The 26017-nt window shown below is 39.4% G+C and overlaps 1 protein-coding gene across 2 annotated transcripts in view; it reads left to right on the top strand.

Moving 5' to 3' along the window:
* Nucleotides 1-26017, top strand: part of JAK1 (Janus kinase 1) — a 115883-nt gene continuing 89866 nt past the window's right edge. For both annotated transcript variants that reach the window (XM_054574185.1, XM_054574184.1), the window contains exon 1: nucleotides 1-270. The gene's annotated coding sequence lies outside the window, so the exon portion shown is untranslated. The remainder of the gene's footprint in view (nucleotides 271-26017) is intronic.

Here is a 26017-nt window from a genome sequence, read left to right as displayed (position 1 = left end):
GCTGCTCGGCACGTCACGCCGGGGAGGAGCCGGCCCCGGGGTTGGAGGCGGGTGCGTCGCCGAGCGCAGGCCGCGGCGGCCGCGGAGTACCCAGCAGCCGCAGAGAGCGCAGCCCTGCGCCCCAATCCTGGTCGCCCACCGGCGCCCCTTCGTCCGCCCCCGGCGCAGGGACGCCGGGGCCCTGCGGGGCTGGCCGCTTAGCGAGAAGGCCGTCCGATCCGGAGCCGTGCAACTGCCCAGTGCCCCCCGGCTAAGGAGCACACGGAAGTGGTGAGTGTCACCGAGGGGAAGAGAAGGAGCCGTCGGCGACCGCCGACGACTGGGCGAGGGGCGCGGAGCCTGGCGCTGTCGGGAGACGCGTCCGTAGCTGTCGGTCCTTGCGCGTCGAGTACTTCGGGCCTCCCCGCGAGCGCGGCGCTGGACTGGAGGGCCTGGGCCGGGTGGGGGCGTGCGGGTGCGCGCGGGGGATTTCCAGCCGAGCGGAGCGTGCTGGTGGCGGAGAGGTCGCGGGGCGGGGGCCCGAAGCCGGGAGGGGAAAGGTGAAGGCTCGTTGCCCCCTCCCCCAGAAGGCACACCAAGTTTTCATAAACAAGGCTGGAACGCTCTGACATCCTGTTTATACCACCCTGAGGTACAGGCGCGGGCTTGAGGTCTGACGTCCCTCGTTGTTACACCGAGAATGTGACCGCCTGCTCTCAGAATTGCTTGGCGGAGGGCGGGGGCCTGCGGGAGGAGGTGTTTTCTGGCCTCAGGACGGAGGCTGAGGGTCTTAGAGATTTTCCTCCTTTGTGTTGTCAGCGAAGGAAAGTTTCTGGGGTCTGGGGCAGTGGTGCGGTGAGTGGCGTCTGTGGACTTAGGAAACACCCCCCCCCCCACCCGTCCCCTTTTAGAGGTTCTTTTGGGACCCAGGCCCCAGGTAGCCGGCCAGAAGGGCGAAAAGACGCACCCGTAGTTAGAGGCCGGGGAAGAGGAACAGAGAGAGGGAGAGAGCGAGCCACCTGGGGAATTGAGAATCCTCCTGTAAAACGACTGATTAACTGAAACTAGGGCTTGTCTCTAGCCCCCTGTCTAACTCCGCAGACCCCATCCGCGCGGTCGTCAAGCATCAGAAACGTCTCAGGAGTAGTAAATTCCCCTCACAAATCCCTCTCCAAGGTTCCGGGGATGTGGGTTCCCAGGGTGTTTTTACCAAGGAACCTCTGTGGGAAGACTAGGTAAAAGGTGTGATTATTGCCAGGTGTTTGTGCATAATTTTTTTTTAATTGTATGTATATTCTTTGTGAATTCCTGTGTGTCCCTGGGGAAGAGGACCACGTCCTCCCTACCGCTTCTCTTAAATACGTGTCTGTGAGTTGTCTTCTGTCCCCGGTTGGATACATGTTATTAACATTTTCTTTTTCTTCTTAGATTCATAGTGTTCTCTTAGTGGCAGGCATTTACAGCTGTATAAAATTGTCATTACTTCTTTTGGGGGAGGAAAGCATTAACAACCTTGGAGACTTAAGTGATGAGTACAGTGCAGAAACGAGTAGATGTGATCATGGAGTCTGTTGGCTATTTTTTAAGAAAAGGATTCAAGTTATGGGTATGTGCACAGTGGGAGAATAATTTAAAAACGAGCATTTTATATTGATTAAACCTTTGTTCTGTTTCTAAAACCCCGTTTTGTGTTGTTTCTTGCTTTTGCCCCGGTGGCTCTGATGCTTTCCAAGACCTCACTTGTTTTACACTGAAGAATCAATGTTTTTTTCCTACTTTATGGTGAAAATTAATGGAGACTAGACACTTTGGGTACAATATGCTTTGTAATATGGAGAAAATGTCTCCTATGTATAGATCTAGATCATATTTAAAGAGGTAAATGCATCATACCTGAGTATTTGCAGACATTATGAATAGAAGTACTCATAACCTCTTCTTAATTCTATATATCTCATTAACTAGGCAATTTCACTGTGTCTTAGTTTCAGTAAATAGCTGCAAAATATATTTTTTTAATACTAGGATTACAGTGTCACGCCCTGCATTTAATAAAGCCAGTTTAAATAGTTTCCTGAGCCCATATTATACTAATTACTTATTACCATTGGAAAATGATGATAGAGGGTGAATACAAATAAAATTCAAACATTTCCCAAAATATAACTACATTTCAATTTATAGTCCTAATTTGGGTAGTATTAATATCAGTTTGGCTAATGCTATACTTGTAATTATCTCTCTGATTGTTTAGAATCTCTCTTTTACAGATTTAAAGTGTTAAGGGGAATTGGGTTGCAAAATCTTTTCAATTCAGGCATGTGCTAAAAAGCTGGTGAAAATGAATTTTGAGGATAGAGTTGCTTTTGCAGGCATAGAGGCTTAGATTAAATGGCATGAAGAAACTTAAACTGTGTGTCTTAAATAGGATTGTGAGGTTGGCCAGTTTAGATTCTCTGTTCACAGACAACAGTGGTTCATACCATAAATTCTAGTAATGTTCCAAAGTTATCACTCAGTTTCTTCTGGGTCGCTTTAAGTAACACATGTTTGGATAGAAACCCAGCTGAAGCAAGTATTGAGAATATGTGTAGCTGTATACTTACTTTTATACAGAGAACAGAAAATGTAATTGTGTTAATAAGATTTATTAAGAAAGACCAAGATCCGTGTTCTAACTCCCCTGATAAGAGTTTTTTCCCTTGAATATACACATTCATTTTATATATCTTTATTATGTATATCCTTATCACGTTATAATGAGATGATATGCTTTTAGATTCATTGTCTATGATGTGAATATTTGTACAAGGAGATTTTCTTGTTCCTTTCTACAATTAAAATATTGTTTGAAGTGGATGGGGAATTGGTTAATTAACCAATCTTGCTCAGCAAGCAGTAGCTGATGCTATTTGATTTATTGTGGCTCAATCGTGTATGGAGCCTTACTTATCAGAGAGATGCCAGAAAGAACATTTCAGAATGTTTTAGACTAGTGTTTCTCAATTTGATACGGTTTTTGTGTCCAAGGAGATATTTGTAGTTTCTGGAGACATTTTTGTTGTTGTTTTATCTTGGAGGTGGGGGTGGGAGGAGGCAGTGTTAATTATATATAATGGGTAGAGGAGAGGGTGCTGCTAAACACCCTATAAGGCATGGGGCAGCTCCCTACAAGAAAGAAGTATTTGGCTCAAAATGTCAGTAGTGCTGGGACTAAGAAATCCTGTTTTGGAATACAAGGTGGAGAACAAGACGATCCTGGCTCTGTCATGGCAGATTGTTTCACTTCAGGCTATTTTACTCATCTGTAAAATGGAACTAAAAATATCCATTATGGCCATATCACAAAGTTGTTGGGGAAACTCAGGTAAATAATGCATGGAGCTGTTGAGTGCAACACAAATTGTAACTATTAGGAAGACAGGATTTTAAAAAAATTTGTAAATGAGTTGTTAGATATATTGGTGGTTGAGGAAGAAAGAGGTGAGAAGTTTAGATGGTTTTGTATTGTTGAATTCTTTGTTATTCTTTTTGGGTAAAGGATTTTTTAATGTAGTTTTCTTATTAGAACATAAACTTTTTAGCTCTATACTTTCTTTAAACAAAGATTATTTTCTCATAACAGGAGGGAAAACTCACTGTAGAAAAATTAGAAAATAATAGGAAAGTGGAAAGTACAGGAGAAACGTCATCATGATCAACTCCCTTTCCCATTTAAGCACAATCAAGTTCTTACCAATTTCTTTTGAGTCAATAAAATGAGAAGAAAGTGAGTAATAGAAAGAGGGGGAGCAGTTGGTGACCTAGGAAGGTGCTTTTCCTTTCTGTGTCCTTCATTTTCTCTTTTTTAATGATCACCCTGTGCAGGTAAATGCAGTTAGAAGACATTAGAGGAATTGGCTCACTGTTTTGATTCTTTGCTGCCTAACCTCCAAACCCTGTTCTCGTTCGGCATGTTGTTTCCTCTCTGCTTCTTGTTCTCCCTTGTACTCAGCTAGGTGTGCCACTATTGCTTCCTGTCTTGAAAACCCTATGGTAACGTGGGGTTCTAAACAGCTGCCATGTTGAAATAACTGGGTTTTAGGGGCAGGAAACTGCTTCCTATGAGTATTCTTCCCTGTGAAGTGTACCAGCTTTTTTAGGCAACAAGAAGGCATAAAATACTAAGTTCATTTCTGTGATATAGTTACTTCTAAGGTTTTATGATCTGTGATTCATAACAGCTGGCAGTGGGCACGTATTTTTTCCTTGGTGCTCTGTGAATAAATTGCCCCGTCCTGAGGCAAGACCTGCTTTAGAAGCAAAATGAAAATTTTTTTGCCTCTACTCCAGTCAGAAGACAGAGCTGGTCTCTGTTGGGATATTTTTAATCTGTAGTAACTGAATTTCCTTAACAGTAATATTCGCACAGCACTTTGTTCATTTATTCGCTCAGTAAATACCTATTGAGCTTCTGCTACAACTCTCAGGGGGTACACAGACAGAACAAAGGCAAAAATCCTCACCCTTATAGAGTTCACAGTCTCATGGAACACCCTTGGGCCTCTTCATCCAGAGTTTCTCAGTTGCTGATTATACACATTCAAGAGTAAGTTTTACTTTATGGTTGTAGAATGTTTTCTAGAAACCTTCATGGCACTCCTTAAGTCTGAGGACTAAGAAGTAACCCCCCAACCCCCGCCCCCTTTTGTCACAGATTAACTCATTCTTTATATATACAGACATCTGTTGGGTACCTACTAAGTTCTTGGCAGGTGGGTAAGACAGTTCACATGGAAATAAGCCTGCTGTATGTAGCTATAACAGTGTGAGTGGAATTAGGAGCACTGGGACCCCTGAAGACAGCCTAATCCTGTTTGGAGCAAGAGGTGGGTGGAGTAAGAAGCTGCTGTCAGGATTCCAGTAGGACAAGCTCAAAGAATAACTTTTCTTTAAAGTGAAAACCCGTGAGGATTTTGCTCCACAAAAGGTGTTTTAACTCTTCCGGGAAAGGGTTATTTAAAAGTGATCTGGGAGAGGAGGCTGCCTCTGAGAAGCCTAAAAAGAGGAGCTGTGTCTTGCGAAGAAGGCAATAATAACTTGAGCCCAGCTGGAGAGACTAAATCAGGTCAACTTACACATCTACATAGATGAGAGTCTGATTTAGTGTATTTTTATCATGTTTTTCACATTTTTGTTTTTGGAGACTCAAGCCAAACTGCTTGGTTTAATCCCAGCTGGGAGAATGTGGGCAAATTGTACTTGTTTTCTTATTCATCAAATGAAGATGAAGATGGTACCTAACTCTAAGATTGTTTTGGGGATTGAATGACTATACATAAAGGTTTTTGAATGGTGCTAGGTACATAGTATGAGTTAAAAATTTGTTACCTTTTTTTTAAATTGGTAAATATGCTGTATGGTAAAAAATAAGACAGAACAGGGAACATGCCTGGGTTATAGGCCAGGTCCCCAGTTAGAGGCAGGCGGGAGGCAGCTGATCGATGTTTCTCTCCCTCTATTTCTCCCTTCCCCTCTCTCTAAAAATAAATAAGTAAAATCTTAAAAAAAAAAAAAGCTCAATTTATATTAAGAATGCTTTTTTAAGATTGTAGAGAAGTGCAGCCCACTAAATGCAAAACAAAGGGTATTTGATACATTCCTTACTAGACAGGCTTCAATTACAGATGGATAAATAAAAAATTTAGACACTTAATGAAAGCAGTTTCTCAAATTTGGAAGAGTTGTTACATAGATACCATCAAAGGTAATAGATAAATTAAGTTTTACTCTATTTTTAAGGAAAGATGAGAAACAAAGATGTCTTTAACTTCAAACGCCATCTGAAGTATATAATTTGGTAGGAATGTATTAGACTTTCTTGGAAAGTCAATATAAAGATACTGTGTTGCAGTCACTGATTGTTAGCAAGTGGTGGGCTGTTGTCAGGGAGACACAGACATACCTGTTTCTAAAACAGTATCTTCAAAGTTGTGTGGAAATTAAAAATCTTATAAATCAGATAATGTACCAGGGAGGCACATTTGCTGCTAAAGGAATTATAAGGATCTTAAGTATATAGTCATTTTCCCCTAATGTTGCTTTATCAATTTCTATTTCCATATATGTATTGTGCTTTCCTAAAGCATAATGTACCCAAAGTATAAAGTTGTACAAAAAGTAGGCTCGTGCCCTGGCTAGGTGACTTGGCTGGGTGAGTAGGCTCTTCCCCTGGCTGGTTGGAACATTGTCTCTACACCAAAAAGTTGTGGGTTTGATCCCCAGTCAGGGCACATACCCTGTCCAGGCACCTACAGGGGGCAGCCAGTCAATGTTTCTCCCCACTCCCCCACCCTCTCCCCGTCTCCCCCCTCCTCCCCCCCTTCCCCCTTTCCCCATCCTCTCACTCCCCGCCGCGCCCCCCCCCCCCCCGCCACCTTTTCCTTTCCCTTCTCTCTCTCTCCAAAATCAACAAACATATCCTTGGGTGACGATTTAAAAAAAAAAAAGTTGGTTCTTCCTACTAATCATATTTTAAATATATCTTTAGTTTCTTCTCGATATTTATGTTGCATTTATTCATATTTTCTCAAGAACAGTAGTTGCCATGTGATTGGAAAAGAGCTTTTGATGATGTTCTCATCTACTATGCTTTGATGGCAAAGGAGCTAGCTGTCTTTTCCTTGTCTTCCCATTTGAGAAGGAAAAAGACAGTAAAACTCCCTAATTTGTATTTGTGGGGAGCAGTAGGTAGGGAAACCCAGTCCAAATAGTGAACAGGCTGACCTGTAGGTAAAAAAACCTTAGGTTTATTATTTTTAGGTACATTAGGCAAGTCAGACTACTTTGAATGTATAAAGTAGAAATGGATAAGAATAATTTGTAGTTAATGCAGGTCTTGTTTTTAATGGTATTTCAAAAGGCTTAAGGGTATTAGTACTGACAACAATTTACTTGGTTAAGCACAATTATATCTGCAAGCTTTTTTGCACAGTTAATTTGCTTAGACTGTAACAAGGCTGTAATTTATAGTAATTTTTTCAATTAGTAGAATTTAAAATAGCTTTTATGTTACGGAAGAGAAAAGACAAAGGAAGAAATCTCAGAAGATGACAATCTGCAAAATGTAAATTTTTCCAGTGAAAAATCTTGTTGTTAAACACACACAGGCAAGAAGACAGATGTGATTCATATGAAGAGGTACACTGGATTTTTTGCCAAATATACCTGCAAACCCATTTTAGGGCTAATTTACAAAACACAGACTTAAGAACGTAAGATGCATAAAGCCTGAATTTAAAATCTGAACTAATTTTGTTCAGTTAAAGCCATTTTATAAAACTTAAGGCAGTTCTGCTAATCACTGTGTATCAGCTATCTAATTTGGGACATCATTTGATATATAGCAGTATCTTCAAAGGACCCTATCTTTTTAGTCTTTGAGAATGACCATTCGCTCAGATGGGTGTGAAGTAGGAGCAAGCACAACTGGCCGGAATATAAATTGTAAGTCCACTTGATATAGATATAGGAGGTAGGTCACTTACAATACACAAACTGGTGGAAAAATGCTCTCAGGTTTTTATGTTTATTCCTACCCTCAAAAAGCTTCTTTGCTAGTGGAAAACACAATAATTCAGCAGTTACACCACTATTGTTATTGTACAATTATACTAAGTACCAGGAGAGATGTCTTAGTTTGCTATAAAGCAGAGGTGGGGAGTAGTAAGAAGAGGCAGTCTCTGTGGCACATACAAGAAGCAACTCTTGAATGCAACAAGTGGAACAGCAAATAGATATGTCTCTCTTTCCCTCTCTCCCTCCTCCTCAGCCTTCGTCCCTCCTTCCCTTCCTCCCTTTCTCTCTCTCTCTCTTTCTCAAATAAAAGTAAAAGTTAGGAAAAAAACACCCTCCAAAAACCTTAAACCAGTGGTGAGAAAACCTAATCTGTAAAGAGAAAAACGGTAAATATTTTCAGCTTCGAGGGTCATGCTGCCCCTATTACTTTTATGCAGTTCTGCCTTTGCAGAGAGAAAGCAAACGTAGACAGTATGTAAACCAGTGAGTGTGGCTGTGTTCCAATAAAACTTTGTTTGGTCACTGAAGGCTGAATTTTCAGTTGTCACAAAATATTTTTTCAAACTACTTAAAAAGGTAAAAATTTATAGAACTTCTTGGCTGTACAAAACAGATGGCAGGCAAGAGCTGGCGCCTGGCCAGAGATTGCTGCCTGGTGCCTTAGACGTGTCTTGATCTCTCCCTTTCCTTGCTCCCCACCCTACAGCCAGGCCAAACTGTCTCAGTTCTCCCTCCCAGCGTTTAAAACCTTTGCCTTCTCACCGTTCCCTGCCACTGATGTGGCTCTCTTTTACCTGTGTGATTGCGGTAACCTACATTCTGGTGTCCCTGCTTCCAGCCTTTTCTCTTCGGTCTGTCCTCCACAGGGACATTGAACAGCCTTTCTGCAGCTGACTCACGTCATAGGATTTCCTGACCACCAGTCTTTGGAAGCCCTTATTGCCTACAGAGAACAGTCCAAACTCCATCTTAGGTGGTATTCAAGGTTGCTTGCAGTAAGATGTCAACTTTTCAGCTTATTCTCCCATTTCCCCCATTCTACCCTGTGCCAAAATAGGTTGCCTATTTACTGTTTTGCATTTGACCCTCAAACATTTTTCATATTTTTCTGTATTCCCCTTCTTTATTTTTAAATGTCTTCACTTTTGCTTCATGCTCTCCTGTCAACATTCTATAACTTTCAAGCCCCTTCATATGTCTCTGACTCCTTCCCCTCCCCCACAAGAGGTATGCATGCATGTAGTGCTTGGGTGGTGTCTGGTCCTCTTTCCTGGGCTGCTGTGTTTGCCTGTGCCTCAAGTTCTTTTGTAGACTTACCTCCACTCTGCCGTCCCAAAGTCCTCAGAGACAGGGCCTTGTCACATTCATTGTAATATCCCTTCCCCTTTCACTGTAAGTACATGGGTGTTCATTGAATAAATGCTAAAGCCTGTGTAGTTATGTACAATTTGTAGAAGTTCAAAGGGGGAACATTCCGCTGAAGGAAGTTTGGTCAAATTAAATCCTTGATTCATATATACAGTAGTACAGTTTTGTGAAAGATCAAGTATTTTGGAAGATTTTGGTGGTATTCTCGGTCCTGCCAGTGGCTTAGATAAATAAGTTCAGGCAAACTTACTGATGCTTTTCCTCAGGAATTCATGTTTCCTTTTATAAAGAAAAACAAAAGAGTGCTTTGTAATTCATAATGTTTCCTCGCTGGGAAGCTCAGGGCCAATTTATTTGCTTATTTTATGTTGCTATCTGTTTTAAAAAAATCTCCCTGCCTCAGTCTCCCCCCAGATCACTTGTGATGTGTATTAAGTTCTCCTTTTAATGAGTGGTTCTATTGTATATCTTTTATGGTTATGTAGGTAGCTTCAACTTTCTCAGGGTGACAAATATGAATAAATAAATACCAGCCCTTTGGTTTACCCAACTTAAAGTGACAAGATGGTAACTAAAAGATAAGTATCTTGGAAAGAAACAGGGAAAAGGCTCTGGGGCATATGAGAAGCATGATGTGGGTCTGGTGGGAAATGAGAAAAGTGCTTTATAAGCGCCTTGTAATCTTTTGATTACCATGTGCTTGGGGAGGGTCATGTCTCCCAGGTTTGTGTGGTGTGTAGCACACCTTCCTAAATGGAAAGGAGGGGGAGAAAAAGGATGAGACTCAAAATTAGTAAGCGTTTGCTGTGTCAACTGGTACATATACTTCGGATTTGGTATCTAATTTAATCTTTTAATAGCCAGAGAGATGCATCCTAATGGAGTCCTCTTGTAGATGAGCAAACAAAGCTAGTAAATGGTAGAGCTGGAATTCAGATTTGAAGCTCTCTGGCATTAAAACAAAAACAAAAATCTTTTACACTTTTATCCCTTCTAGCTTTATTGAGGTATAATTAGAAAACCCTTCTACTTTTAAAAAGAAAATCTAAAAAAAAAAAAAGAAAGAAAAAATCTACTGCCTTGTAACGCTTCTTTTTTTTTTTTTCTTTTTGCTGACATCGGCATTTAAAGTGAGGACCTATGAAGTTTGTTCCTATCCTGTTTTCCAACCTAGTGCTCCTGAAGCAGTTTTAGGCTCTTGGAGAGCTCGTATTGCATTTGGTACTGTGAGAAGCTAAGTAGTAAAGAGGACCTGAAAGGATTTTAGGAGGGCGGCAGTTGTGATCAGGTGGGTGGTGAAATGGGCAATTGGGTTCATTTAACTTTCCTAAAGAGAGTTTAGTATTTTCTTGTGAAATATATTTACTACAGTAAATCAGACTTGACTTACTGTTGATTTATATCACCGGTTATTATATAACATGCCCCGTGTTTACCTGTTTGGGTGTGAGTAAACCAGCTGCGTTACAGAAGGCAAGCTGCTTGGGCTTGGTGCTGGGAAGAGCTGGGGCTGAGGCTGTCCTTCGCCACTTACTAGCTCTGTGACTTTGGGTTCATAATTGATCCTCAATTTTTCTCAACTATAAAATGGATTTTTAGTACCTATCACAAAGTTGACTTGTGAAGCTAGAACATACAGAATAGCTTCAGACAGTGCCTGGGACTCAGCAGCTTTGAATAAATATTGGTTCCCCACTCCCACCCCCCAAATATTGAACAATGCCAGAGATCCTGTAAATAATTATGTAATATTTACATGCTTTTAAGAGGGAACTTTATAGATACGTATTACTCAAGTTATGAACTCCTGATGAAGGAAAAACCCTTATACAAATGGCTGGGTTCCCACTACTCTAAAAGCATCAGTCTAAGACAGTGGCAGACTCTCAAATCTAGAACCAGAATTTGTGGTTTATCCTGCTTTAGTTCACTAGCTGAGTGATCCTGGGCAAGTTATTCAGCCTCTTTGTGCCTCAGTTTCCTGATTTGTAAAATGAGGATAATAGTAGCCCCTGCATTATAGAGTCGTAAGGATTAAATGAGTGTGTTTGTGTGTACCAATACCCTTTAAGAGTTCACCAGTCTTATTACTTCCTATCCCTCCTGTCTTCCTTTCCTCCTTGTGTAGGCAGCCCTTATGTCCTCTGGAAATTCCCTGGAATCCCCCCTCATACAGTCTCATCAGGAGAATTCTGTGTATATTATATACCTTTCTTTTCCCTCTCTCTTCAGTCCCTCCCTAGTTACTTTTAATTCCGGGTATCTTTTTCTCATGTCTAATGCATTCTCATTAATTATCTTCCCTGTACATTTTTGTCCAGTCACTTTTAAAAAAATCTGTTTGTTTTTAATGTGGAAACTGAACATTTTCTAATAATGACTGATAAACCCAGCTATGTGTTAAGGATACATTATACCAAAGAAGAAGAAAGCCATATAGTGTCAAGCAGTGAAAAAAATAAAATACTTTATTGTTTATTGAATGCTAGCTCTGTGCCGGACATTCACATCAATAAAATGAGACTAAGAGTGGTTGAATAACATGTTTAAAGGCACGCAGCTTTTAAGCAGGGGAACCTGGATTTGATTGAAACCAGACCAGCCTGGCCCTTGGTCTCAGAATCCCTGAGATTAGTTGCCTAAAAGCTTTCAGGCTCCCCTTCACCACTCCATCTGCACCCCTTAATAATGTACGTTCTGCTTCCCCTCAAGCTCCAGCTTTCGAGATGACAAGATCACTCACCCATGAGGTTCTCTTTCGCTGCAGTAATGTTTTCTGCTCCTTTAGCAGGGCAGATGTATAGTATTTCAGGTACTGTATGTGTTAAATCGGTCTTTTGTGTATTGGTTTTTGGAAACATAACCAAATTTATAGCAGTATATGTTGGGAGAACATGTGCTTCAAATTTCAACAACCAACTGGGAATGAAGTTTTAAAAAGGCAAAACTGTTTATAAACTAGACCACTGCTGTATTTGTTTTAGTGTTACCTACATTGATATACTTTTAAAGGCATATGTCATACCTGAGTCGGGCACGTTCTGGAATGTATACACTTTATTGCACTTACTTGCTTAGCCATTTGTCCTCATCTGTGGCTGACCTTTGTATCTCGAACCACTACCATTGTGTTTGGCACATTGCAAGAACCCTATGAAGATATGTATTTAGTACTCCTTTAAAAAAAAAATCAATGATTCTTTATACTTTTCTGTTTGCCTTATGTATTTCAATAAAAAAATCAATGGAGTAAGAGTCAGGCAACATTGAAAGAGGAATGTTGCCATGCAGTTACCAATCAGTATGAAAATACTGCTTATGCTAGGCTGAATTGAGACATTTAAAGATATTTGGGAGCCAGACACTTATGATAATATTGCTTTGATTATTGGGAGGCAAGGAAAGCAGTCAGACAAGTTCCTTCTTGGCTCAGAGTCTTGTTTACTTTTCTCAGGTTGGAACTGATAGCTGTATTGGTTTCAACAGATCATGGAGACTGGTTTGCCATGAACCTCAGCATATTTAATTTCAAATTTATAGACATTGTCTAGTAAGTGCTGTTTAAGGATTTGTAGCACAAAGTGACCATAAAAATCTTATAATAATTTGAAGAGCTGGAAGAAATCAAAGTTTCCCAGGGACACTTCCTTACCCAGTTTTGCAACAGCGAAAACTAAGAATCAGAGCAGTTATGTGACTTGCCCAAGACTTCTGTACATCACCACTTTACTCTGTGTGTGTGTGTGTGTGTGTGTGTGTGTGTGTGTGTCTAGAATCATACTGGATTTGTGATAGATGATACAGAAGATGGCATGTAGATCTTAGTGAACTGAATACCCGTTTGTTCAAATGGTTCTGAGAAGTGTAAGATGTACTTGTGGGTAAGGGATTTTAGAGATTATATGAGAGAAATTAGGATTATGCAGAGTTCAGCCATTACCTTGGGTATTATGGAGGGCTGTGTCTTGAGGGAGAGGAGAGACTGAGCTGCTCTCACTGGTCCTTGCCACACCGGAAGTTCCAGAGGTTAGGGATCAAGTCTCTCTTGCATACTCTTTTAGTCCTAGTTCAGCCCTGTGCCTGCTATCAAGCAGGTGGTCAGTAAAATATTACTGAACACATGAATGCCAATTATAAGACGTTAACTAAGACTTTGTATTGTAGAAAGCCTGTTTGTCTGACTAGCATTGCTTTTTTATGTTGCTTCTTTTACCAGGAGAAAAGCCACTTTACAAAACACTCCTAGCTTAAGTAGACCTTAATAGAGGAAACAGTTATATTAAGAACAACAAACACAGAGTTTTGAGAGCTCATTACAGACCACAGCTTTCATTTGTTTAGCTTTCATTTGAGACCTAGGGCAACTGACATTCAGAGGTGATGAGATTGTGAGTTAGCCCCAAGCTCTGTACTCTCCCTCCCATGAGGTGGCTGCACTAACCTTGACTGGTTTGGGGGATTAGCACAGCATGTAATGCCTCCCCCATTGCACTCTGCTGCTCACTGGCCTGTCTGCTGCTGTTCACCTGGTTCCAGAGGGCCTCCCAGAAGATTAGTTTTCAGGCCTGGTTAAGGTCAAGGTCTTGACCATGTATCTGAGTCAGAATTACCTGTGTTTTCTTGTTCTTGCAGCCAAGCCAGCTCTCAGCGCATTATCACAGTGTGAACGAAGCCTAAGGAAGTAATTCGGTCAAAGTGTTCATGACTGAAAGAGGGTGCCTCAGAGCAGACAGTCTGCTAACCCTGAGGTGAGCCTCTAAGGAGAGAAAAGGTTTTGGTTTTTTTCCCCTCTTTTCTTTTGACCTTTTTCTTAAGTCATTAAAAAGCCACAAGCTGCAAATTCAAAATGATTGTAACCTTTCAATTTTATACAAGAAAGATACTCACTTTATGGGATGTCCACCGATCTGTATTATGTTTAGTTTCTGTAGACGTTAGGTACGGGCTTCTCTAAAGACTTATTTTTGAATGAATTTTAGGTGATTTGCTTATCCAGTCTGTGTTCAACAAGTAGTTACAGTTCATGCGGAACACTGTTAGTCACTCTGGCATTTACTTTCAGAGAATCATGTGCCAGCATAACGTAGGCTCTTCCTGGGCAATCAGTTGAAATTTGCTATAGCTCTTGAATTTTTCTTTTAAACTTTTATTTAGCATTTTAAAGAAATTAAACAATATATTTGCATTTTAGAAAAATTAAGAAAATAAAAATTCCAAGATCTCTCATTCAGACATTTTTGTTAATATTTCATGTTTATTCTTTCAGACTTTGTTTTATGCCTATGTTGGCCTATAAAATAAAAAAAAACATTTCAAAGAGCTCATAGAACACAATGCTGTTTTATAATCTGGGTTTTTCACCAAGTGACTGACTTCTCATTGTTTTATGCCCGTAAAGTAATAACTTTTGGTTAGGATGACATAATTTTTTATGATACATAGTTTTCCATAGTATAGATGAATGAAAGTTTATTTACCTAACCCTCTAATGTGGAAAATGTATATTGTTTGTTTTTCCTACTATAAATAATCCTGTTATAAACATCTTTGTGCCTCCATTTTTGTGGACTTTTCTGATTTTTACCTTAGGAGACTGTAAATGGTATTGTCTGAAAGTTATTCACATTTTAGGATTTTGGATACTTAATCTGTGTCATGATTTTAAAAGCACACACTCTACTTTAGTGGGAACATGATAAATCTGCCGAACTGATTTTTTTAGAGCAGCAAGTTCCGGAGGTTCCGTGGCAGAGACCCAGCCCTGGGGACTGTGGGGTGCCTGAACAGCGTTTCTAATGGTCACCTTTCCCCAGGGCACCGTAAACATTCTGGGCTGCCGGGTGCCAGGATTTGCTCTGCAGGTGTGAGGGGGAAGCCACCTTAAATTACTAGAAGATAATCCTGTGGAAGAGATAAGCTTTATCTTTTTGTGTTTACCAGATGTATTGCAGTGAACCTTGAAAACCCTTTTGAGTAAAATAAGGTCTCTTTTTTCCCCCCTTATATTTAAAATACAGGTTGTTAATCTTTCACAATAAATGAGAAGCCCAACAGTAATTCCAGAAGACGATTTTTTTCTGATGAGTCGTTATAAAGATTTCATAAGATAATATTCCCAGGTTATTTTGTTAGTCAGGTCTGCTTTAGTGAAATCAACAAGGCTAGTTTATCTTTGCAAAGACTTGTGACAACAAGCTCATATCTGCACTCCCTGGGGAGTGCAGTTCATATTTAAGATTTTGCTTCAGGCCTCTCTGTGCAGCTCTATAGTGTGAGTGTTTCAGATTTCTAGATATGAAACTGCTTTGACATTAATTCCTACCATGACGGCTTTTAAAATATTCTCTTAGCATAAGTCAGAAAAGTGCAGAGCTAACACCGTGCTCCGCACATTAATTAATTCTCCCTGTATTTGCTTCTTTCTCAGTGCCTCCTGGTTCATGCAAAAGTCATTATATCTAGGCAGTCACAAACATTTATCAATTAGATTTGTATGTAATAAAATTTAGCCTTGTAAGTAATTAACAAAAATGAAACCGAGGGAATCTATGGGTAATTAAGCACTGAGCTGAAAAACTGGGAAAGGGTGAAATTCTTCCTTCAAATATGGCACCAATAAAAGATCTTACAGGTATATTACCCTCCTGTTCTTTGACTTCAGTGTTAGAATGTTTCATCCAAAGCCTCAGTTTCAGGGTAATGATTAGGCATTCTCTTCTAAGCTATACTTCAGGTAATTTAGAAACATTTTTATTTCTACATCTGTTTATTTCTATGTAAAGTTTTTATGCATTGTCTATTTGTCCTATATAATGTAGTATAGATTTAGATTGATAATGACTTTTAAAAATTTTTATCTTCAGAAATGTGGTAGTATCTCTGGCCTAACATAATGATGTATTTACCCACCGGAAATATTCTGTTAATTTGAAATTGTACTCACTAAATTATGGAATTGTGTGCTACTGTTGTAGTAAAGGTGTCTGATACTGTAGATAAAATTCCAAAAGGAGCTATGGAGGGAAGATTCTTGTTCAGGAACCTTTTGCTCAGTGAATTGCTTGGATGTCTATAATAGTTCTTTTTTTGTGATTTAAGGCAAAAAAAAAAAAAAAAAGAGTGTTGGGATTTATTGGCCCATGTAAGTAGAGCCTCTTGAGGGGAGTGAGGAAGACCCCATGAGTTCCATTGCTGTCAAGCATGTCCCTTCATTAGGAGTCCTACTTGTTTCTGCTGCTCTTTCATTGGTCTCATTTCTTGCCACAGTGAGGTTTTCTCTGAATCGCTGAAGGGGAGCAACTGGCTGCCACAAGATGATGCTCTTCTGGCTTCTGTTTCTCAAATCTCCCTGGAGAATTCTTGCTTGGGTCATCCATTGGTCATTCATGGCTAGGGGTCAGGTAGGACACTGATCTGTAGTTCTAACAGAACCTTATGGGATAAGGGATTTCCAGACAGATAAAGACAAAAGATGTCAACCATAGCATCTTGAACTGGCAGTTAAAATTTTTTTTTAATTATTAAATATACAACATAAAACTTACTGTCTTCATGATTTTTAAATTACAGTTCAGTAGTGTTAAGTACATCCACATTATCGTGCAACCTATCTCCCAAAAGCTTTTCATCTTGCAGAGAAGAAATTCTATATCCATTAAACAGCCCCCTGCCACCCCTTATTCTCCCCTTCCCCCAGCCCCTGGCAACCATGTTCTAGTTTCTTTTTTTCTAATACAGTTAATAATTGTATTAAAAATTTAAATATTGCATTAGAGAATATAGGTTATTTGGTCTATAAAATTATACTTCCATTTATGAATTTTAAAATGTCTTGAAACAACAGAATACTAGAGGAGATTGTGTATGATGAGCTTATGGAAAAGCCTTCCAGGAGAGTGAAGTAGTGGGCTTTTGCAGTTTATGTTCTCAGATGCCATCCTCCTTTAAGCAGAGATTCCAGTTTAAGTATCTCTTCCCCATTCTTTCTTTTTTTTCCTTAAATAATTTTTTACTTTTCAATTATAGCAGACATACAATATTATTATAGTTTCAGATGTATAACCAAGTGATTGGACATTTGTATAACTTAAGAAGTGATTATCCTGATAGAACCAGTACCCATCTGACAGCATACATAATTATTAGAATATTATTGACTCTATTCCCCATGCTGTACTTTACATCCCCAGGACTATTCTGTAGCTACCATATTCTGTAACTACAAATTAGACTTATTAATCCTCTCACCTTTTTTCACCCGTTCCTCTTTCATCTGGCAACTGTCAAAATGTTCTCTGTATCTGAATCTTCCTATTCTGCTTGTTTACTTATTTTGTTTTTTAGATTCCACATATAAGGGAAATCATATTGCATTTGTCTTCCTCTGACTATTTCATTCAGCACAATGCTCTCTTCAGGTGTCTCCAACCTCCTGGCTGTGGACTGGTATGAGTTTGGGCCCATTAGGAACCAGGCAGCACAGCAGGAGGTGAGCTTGAAAGTCATGCATTTGAATCATCCCGAAACCATCCCCCGCCCCCCATTCATGGAAAAATTATCTTCTACAAAACTGGTCCCTGGTGCCAAAAAGATTGGGGACTGCTGCTCCAGGTCCATCCATGTTGTGGCAGATAGTAAGATTACATTCTTTTTTATGGTTGAGTCATATTCTATTATATATATGCACCACTTCACTATTCATTCATCTGGTGATGGATACTTGTTACTTTCATATCTTGGCTATTGTAAATAATGCTGCAAAGAATGTATGCATGCACATGTCTTCTTGATTTAGTATTTTGGATTTCTTTGGATAAATATCCAGAAGTGGAATTGCTGAGTACTTCTTTGTCTCTTATTAGAGCCTTTGTTTTAAAATCTATTTTGTCTGGTATAAGTATTGCTATTCCAGTTTTTTAAAAAATGTCCATTTTCATGAAATTTTTTTCCCCCATCTCTTTAATTTCAGTCTGTGTGTATATTTTGGTCTGAAGTGAGTCTCTTGTAGACAGCGTATGTAAGGGCCTTATTTTGTTACCTCTTCAGCCATTGTATATCTTTTGATTGGAGCAATTAATCCATTTGCACTTAAAAGTAATTGTTGATAGATATGTATTGCCATTTTATTCATATTTTTGATCTTTCTTTTTTCTTAAAGAAGACTGTTTAACATTTCTTGCAATTCTGGCTTGGTGATGATGAACTCCTTTAACTTTTTCTTGTCTAGGAAGCTCTTTATCTGTCCTGCAATTTTTAAATGATAGTTTTTGCTGGCTAGAGTAATCTTGATTGTAGGTCCTTGCTTTTCATCACTTTGAATATTTTGTGCCAGTCCCTTCTGGCCTGAAAACTTTCTGTTGAGATTTCAACTAAACAGTTTTGTACAGAAAGTACAAATGTATCTCCTCAACACCCTGGTTTCAATTATTTTGTGAATGGACAGTTTTTTAGATAACTCTTATCTCAAACAGGTCCGAAACTAAGTTCATTTTTTTTCCCTTCGAAACTGCTCCCAATAGTAACCTGCCTCTCTTATCACCTTCATTGATTATCAGAGCCAGATCTGGGGCTTATTTAGACTCGTCTTCCTTGGGCTGTTAGTCACCAAGTTCAATTGATACATATCTCCTAAACATCCTTTTAATCCATTGTTGCCCTGAGTGTGTGTTCTCAGGGACTTCTGTGAATAAAGAATTTCATCATCTTATAGGTTTGGAAGTTACACGATGTTGCGTAGTTTATCCTTTGCTTGGAAAACCAAAATATGTGTTAACATACTAAAGTCTCAAGAAGTCTTACAGTAAAAAACTATTGAATGTTTCTTTGACTATTGAATAACTCAGTGTTTTCCAAATATGTCTGACCACTTTTTCACTTAATGTTTACTAATATGAAATTGTGTAAGAAACAATTCCATCTCCTTGCATTTCTGTCTCTACTCCTTCCCTTCTTTAGTTTTAATTCTTTCTTGGACAGTAGCCCAAGGGGCTTTAAATCTTTTTTTGTCCCATCAATCTGTTGGGCAGTCCGTTGAAGCCTCTTTCTTTTGAAATAAGAGAACATATATAATAAAATGCATAAGATTACAAATCATTCACTGATTTGCTAGAGATGAACTGTCCTCTGGTTCATTTGCAGTTGCTACAGACTGGAAATGCTCTGTGGGGAGACAGTTTCTGTGGGCAAGTTTTTTAACTTCTCTGTCTCAGTTTACTTATCAGTTATGAGTCCTTATATTTAAAGTGCTTAGAGTAGTGACTGGTATATATGTGCCCAATAAAATGTTAGTATTTCTTTCCTCCCTCCTTCCCTGATTTACAATTCCTGTGAAGTTCACTATTCAGAGATTTTGCATTCATTACCATAGCTAATCCTCAATGAAGGGAAAAGAAAAATCATCTGATAGCACTACCCATAATTAATTATTTTAGTTCTCAGTAAATGCAAAATGTAGAATATCTTTTGTTAGTATAGAAGTAGAATGTTTGCTTTGTTTAACAAACACCTATTCTCAAAACCTAGAAAACTGAGGATATTGGAGGAAACACTGTGGAAGGAAGTGAGGTTATGGGTGAATGGCTCACTTACAGGATTTTTATTCTTACTGAGACTTAGTTCCTTTTGAGAGTTTCAGCAGATAAGAGCATGAGTTCCAGTCACAGCCCTGAGACTTTGGCATGTTACCAACTACTTTGCCATTTACTTATTTACAGAAATGGGGCTGGGCTTAAATTGAACACTGAATGAGAAAACGCATACGGAAAAACATAGCCTGTGATAGGTGGTCTGTAATGGTTTTCTTTTTCTTTCTCCTTCCAGGGAAGTGGGAGAGGATCCTTGTGTAAACTGTTGCTCTGAGCTTTGTTTCTTTTCACCTGTGACATGATGCTTGCTCCTTTATAGGAGTTTGAATGTACTGTCACGGCTCTGAGATCCACTTTCCAGTCCTAGTTTCTCTGATAGGAGTTGCAGAGGACTCTGAGAGGAGACCAGCTGTTTTTTTGCATTCTAACCAAGGGAAATTTGAAATAATTGTTGACTGACTTAAAATTTTTGGTCTCTAAAATACAAGACATGCAATCTTTATTTTATCTTTCATTTCTGAGATTATCAGAGTCCTAAGCAGACAAGCCTTAGTGAGAGGCCCAAATGAAGGAATTTCCAGTAATGTTGCCTTCTGTATGTTAAAATGTTTCTGTAGTTAAGAAGTGATTTTTTTTTTAATCTGATGTAGAGGCAGTTACAGTATATTCTTGACTTTTTTAAACCTCTAGGGATGAATCATTTTGGGATAACCCCATTTTCTAGATGGGTGAGAGTTTATTCTTATAATCAATGTATTTTAAAAACTTCACTGTAATAAAAATGTTCAAAAAATATATTTCCTTTGTCTTTGCACTGAGTACCATTTATTTTTATTAATCAGGTTCAATTATGAACATAAGTAGTTATGCTGAGCACAGTGCTTATAGGGTCACAGCATGGTTTGGAATTGAAAGTTCTGGGTTTAAATTGAAGTTTTGCCACTAATTGGCTCCATTCAGTTGAAACTGCAAACCCCTTTTAACCTTACTTTCCCCATTTTAAAAAAATTGGGAGTGAAAAACTTGGTATAAAATAAATCTTCCATAAATGATAGACAGCTCTTATGATTACTATGATAGGGATGCTCTCCAGGATCTAGTGAGTTGTGTACACAGAACACACACACACATGGTGATTTTTATATTAACTAGCTTTGGACTAGAATTCTTGTTGTGCTTTCTTTGGTTTCTTTATTGACTTTCCTGTTTTCACTTGAAGCGACCAGTATGCCTATACATAGGCCCTCGTCCTGTAGGATATACAGGCTTGTTGGCATTGAATCATTCTTACTGTATACACAGCTGAAAAGGCCTGTTAACCTGTAACATTCATGAGTATATGTGTGAAAATTCTGCGGCAGTTTCCTTTGGTGAACTCATATTTTATGTGTGTTCCAAAATAGTGAAGCTGAGCACCATTGAAATGTAACTGTGCGTTTGCATACTGGTCTTTACTTAGAAAGGAATAGCATTAAGCAACCCCGTAGGGAGACACATAGTCTTTTTCTCTTATTTCCCCTTTTATTGGCTTGTGTGGCACATCTGAGTGTCAGAGTAAGAATCAAAACAGCGTGGTTTTCTGAGGGTTTTTTTTTTAAGCCTTGTATGGGATGATAATCTATGACCTTGGCCTCATAAATTATGTATCTGTTGTATGCCTAACCCTTGTGCTTTGTTTGGTAGTATCCCTATAGAAAGATAGGAAACCAAGATTTGGAGATATTAAACATCTGTTCATTTTATAAATACTCTCGTATTGACTTCAAAGCTCTTGATTTTTACCACTAAACCATGCTATATGTTAGCTTCAAACTAGTGACTCCTAACTTGCAAATTGTGAAGTGCTTGTGATCTTTGGTAGATGTACTGGCATTGGGGTGGGGTAGATGTTTATACTTCTTCCCTTGTCCTATGCAATGAGCAGTAAGCTGCCATCTACTGTTCCCAACTGTATGGTCACTTTTAGAGGTGTGTGTTGTGCTTGTATGCATGCATTCATGCAAAGAGCTACTGCTCACAGAATCATCTGGCATCCTCTTGCCTCTAGAAAAGAGGGTTGGTGGCAGCCAGTGTGCAGTAGGGCAAGGATGTCTTTAGAGCAGAACATGCTCTCAATTTTCAAATGGTAGTGCTGTAAACACATATGAGCCAAGAGAGTCCCTATGAAAAGAACGCTAGATGAACATTTAGTTTAGTTAATTTAAGTTATTAAATATTAAGTTAATTATAACATTACATAAGAATGCCAGGGGAGGGTAAGTTCCCAGTATTCTGTTCTGGGGCACTAGGAAGCACGTCCTGAGATGGGGGGAAGCATGCCTCCATCAATTCTTGTGTAGACATAAAATATTAAATATTAAGAAGAGGGACTTCATGAGGAAGCATTAGTTTTTCTGTTTCTTTTATCATGAACTCTTAATTTTAGCTGAGAAACATGAAAGTGTATGATCTGGTGTTGAGAAAGAGTTTACTTTCTGCTTTAGTTCAGAGCTAATATGGTTTTGGGCTTTATAATTGGTTCTGGTGTTAAGAGAAGTAGAGGAGATAAATAGTTCTGGTGTTGAGGGAAGTGGAGCAATAAAATCCAGATGAAATACAGCTGTTAAGCCCAAACTGATCAGATCATCTGTGTGCCTTCATAAAATGCTGATAGATGATCTTGGTCCATGAATTCTTCATGATGAGCCACTACAACTTTTGTTTGCAATGCTGCGAGGTACTGCCAGTGAGAAAACAACTCAGCTCTTTACTGTCTGGCTCCCCTGGTTGTAGCTGCCCACAGCCCTTTGCTGTCCCCTTCTTAAAAACAGCCTCCTATGTTGTGTCTTTGTGTCATTTATTGAGCAGGTTTCTCAGGACCCAACTGGAGGACTTTTGCGTGATGCTTTTTGGGATCCCCCTGAAACCCAGTGAACAGGAACAGAGGCGGCTTTTGGTCCTTTCCCATTTCCCCATGTGTTTTCTGGCTTCCTAAGATACCTCTGTCCTTCCTGGGTTGGGTCAGCATTTATTTTCCCTCTTGTTTATGACTCCTACTAGTGTTTGGATCGCTTTCTGGCAGCTCACCAGTTCCAGGGGTGGACCTGCATTAGGCTCTTGGCTGTGAGAGTGTCCATACGTACATAGTAATTATATTCTCTGTAGTGCCTGAAAATTCTACAGAACAAGGCAGCTCTGAATAATTCAAAGTTAGTCACTTCAGTGTGAAACAGAGTGGGTCTAAGCGCAAACCAAGGATTCTTTGAAAGCAAAAGTTTTCTTTATACCAGCATGTTTGATGAAACAAGTAGATTGCATTTGTGGTGCCAGAAATATACCATTCTCTCTTTATATTCTCCACCCTCCTGTGTTGTCAGAGACCCAAGGATCCTTTGAAGTGAATTCTGGCCCCACAGTTTTTTTGTGGAGAAAGTAAGTGTGGTAGAGAAGGAAGGGCATCCAATCTGTCCTCTTAACTTCTGTTGAAGAGTAAGCATCAGTCAGCATGTTGCTTGTACACGCAATGAGGAGGGGATGAAGGTGAGAGGTCGGTAATATGCCTTGGCATAATATTTGTGGAAGGCCTTTTGGAATCCTGTTTTTAAAGCAGTGTTGTGCAAGTCCCTCAGAAGTTTCTTCACTTCCCCTGGAAACAAGTACAAGAGAGGAGCACTCACTCTTACGCAAAGGTTACTCAGGGGCTGAAACTTGCTGCACTTGCCAGTAGTTTTGTTGAGTTGAAGATTGGTCAGATCTGATGTCTGGATGTTGGCTGCTTATTAATAATAACTTTCTGAGTCCAGGAATCTAGGAATTTAGAAGTTCACAGCAGAGGATTGGGAGCCCTATACTCTCCCTCTTACCAGGTAAGAGAAGTGTTTCATTAGCTGAGGAACTTGCAGTAAAACGGAATTTCTTTGAATATGGGTTTATTCATTTGTAAAATGGGGGCCGCAGTGGTTACCCTGCTTATGGGCTGGTTCAGGATTAAATGAGTTAATACAGGTAAAAGGCTTGGCATGATGCCTGATTTCATATAGCTAACACTGATGAAGTGTTTATGTTTATTTTCCACGTCATTCTTTCTTTTTCGAGGTTTCCCTGAGGTTCTGTATTTATTTAAAAAAAAAAAATTCTTTCTATGGCTTTAGGCTCCATTCATAGTGGCTTAAGAATTCTTACTGGGAGGAAGAACCTTTGGTTTGTGGTAGTTTTCTCAATTCCCTTCCCTTGCCTAATTCCCTGCCCTTGGGGTGATGCATGGGAGAGGGTGGTCAAAGTCAAAAGTCAGTGGTAAACAGAGATGTGTAGTGAAAGACAGAGGCACCAGCCAGAGTTATTGCCTGGCACAGAATCAGGCCCTTGGGATTGTTTGATGGTGTAATCAATGGTTATTCCATTTTGCCAATTAGAAAAATGCCATAGCATTAGTATTAGGAGAAGCTGGACAAATGTATATTGAGGACTCTCTGTAGTATCTTTGCAGGTCTTCTGCAAAACTAGTATTTACTCAAAAGAGAAAGTTTTTAAAAATTGAGGAAAGTCAGGAGTTCCAGTCTTACAAGTTGAAAACAATGTACGTATAGTTAACAATACTGTAAATTACACTTAAAATTTTTAAGAGGGTCGATTTATGTTGTGTTTTTACCACAATAAAGAAAAAGAAAAAAAACGCAAAGAAAAAAGTTGAAAGAAAGTCCTAGCAACAAAGCTGGCCTGTAGCACCATGCCTGGCACATAGTACATGCTTAGTAAATGTTGGTTGGATATGAGAGAGAGTGCATTAGGTTTGAACCTGACCCTGACACTTACTAGGTAGGTAAATTACTAGGTTGGCTAAATTATTTATTTTATGAATCTGCTTTGTTATTTATAAAGTGCAATAAAATGTACTTCTTGGAGTTTGTGTGAGCATTGAGATTAACGAACCTTAACTGATGGGGAGCACACAGTGCAATATGCAGATGATTTATTATGGAATTGTACACTTGAAACTTACATAATGTTATTAACCAATGTTATCCCAGTAATTTTTTTTAAAAGAACCTTACCAGAGAATCCAATATATAGTAAGTGTCCCAAAATATATCTATCATTATTACTATATTAATTATATAATATATCATGATATGTAAGAGCAAGAGAGATGATAATGTGTGTCTACCCTTTCTGTTCCAGTGCAACCTGTCATGAATTCATTTGTTATTGCAGAACTGACTATCCCTCTGTGATAAGAGTATGAGCCCAGCAGATGTGCCTCACAGTTGCCTGGCGTTTATTTGAGCGTGCTGCCAGTGTGCTGTAGTTGTATATTTGCTTGAACAATTTTAAGGGAGCAGACTAAGTATAGGCCTGAATGTGAAAAACAAAGTTCGAGTTTCCTTCAGAATTAGTGACATATTTACAAGATTTTCAACTATAAGCTCAGAATTAATGAGAGAACCTGTATTCTGAGGTCTGCCAAAAGAAAATATGAACACATTGATGATGTTTCATGTGTTAAAATTTACTGTAAAATTGGATTGGTGGGGCTTATTATAATTTCAAAGATTGTTAAAATATACTTTAAAAATGAAACTTGAGTAAGCTTCCCTCCCCACCCCCCCAGAATTTTAGAGCATTCAGAACCTTTTGGTTACTTAGGACATAGCTTGAAAATTACTTCATTTATTTACTATGTTACATATTACAGCCTCACTCATTTTATAAATGAAGAAATTAAGGCCTAGAGAGGGAAAATGACTTTCCAAAAGTAACCCTGCACGTTCTTGGGAAAGCTAAGAGGAGGACTTGGTCTCTTTATGCTTTTCTGTGCTGTTTTTCTCCTGACCAGTTAGGACTTATTGCAGGGTCAGAAGCTGGGAAGTGAAGTGGCCCCTTGGCCCTTCCTTTGTGCATGCCTGTGTGTAGGCATGGGAGTGCACCCTCGGGTGCCCACACACACCAAACGCCGTGAGAGCTAGCTTCAGGTAAGAGCAGTACTGTCAGGAAGGTCCCCGTACTGAGCCTGCCCTTCCTGACAGTACTGCTCTTTCTGAATCCTTCTCACCACCTTTGGCTACACGAAAACAGTTTTCTCTGGCCACAACTTTCAGGATTATCTCCTATGACAAATAATAGTAGCTTGTCTGGTAAACTCGTCTGAGTTAAAAGGGGAAAGTGAACTGACTGGCTACCCCTCCCTGGTTTTGTATTATCAAAAACATCTCAGGGAATAGAATGCTTTCACCTCAAGTGGTTGTTTTAGGGACATCAGGAGAATGGGAGGGTGTTTTTAATAGTCAGTGTCTTTGTGGCCTTAAAATCCCATGGTATAGAGACACAGCCTTAAGAAATAAGACTGATCCTTCTCAAGCCTGCTACTGACCTATATGCTGCCTTTGTGAGAATTACAAAACAGTGCCTTGTCTGAGTGGGCAGCACAGCGTGGCCAGGCGGGCAGAAGGCAAGCAGGTTTCAGCCATCACTCCCTCACTTCAGCTGGGCACTCTTGGCACTGTGCCCAGCTATACTTAGTCTTGATTCTGCTTATTATCTTCCAGCCAAACACA

The sequence above is a fragment of the Pteronotus mesoamericanus genome, unplaced genomic scaffold, assembly GCF_021234165.1.
Source record: "Pteronotus mesoamericanus isolate MK-2021 breed Mesoamerican mustached bat unplaced genomic scaffold, CSHL_Meso_final contig_105, whole genome shotgun sequence".
NCBI classification, from domain to species: Eukaryota; Metazoa; Chordata; class Mammalia; order Chiroptera; family Mormoopidae; genus Pteronotus; species Pteronotus mesoamericanus.
Note: the sequence above shows the minus strand (reverse complement) of the source record. Positions and strands in the feature narration are given on the sequence as shown.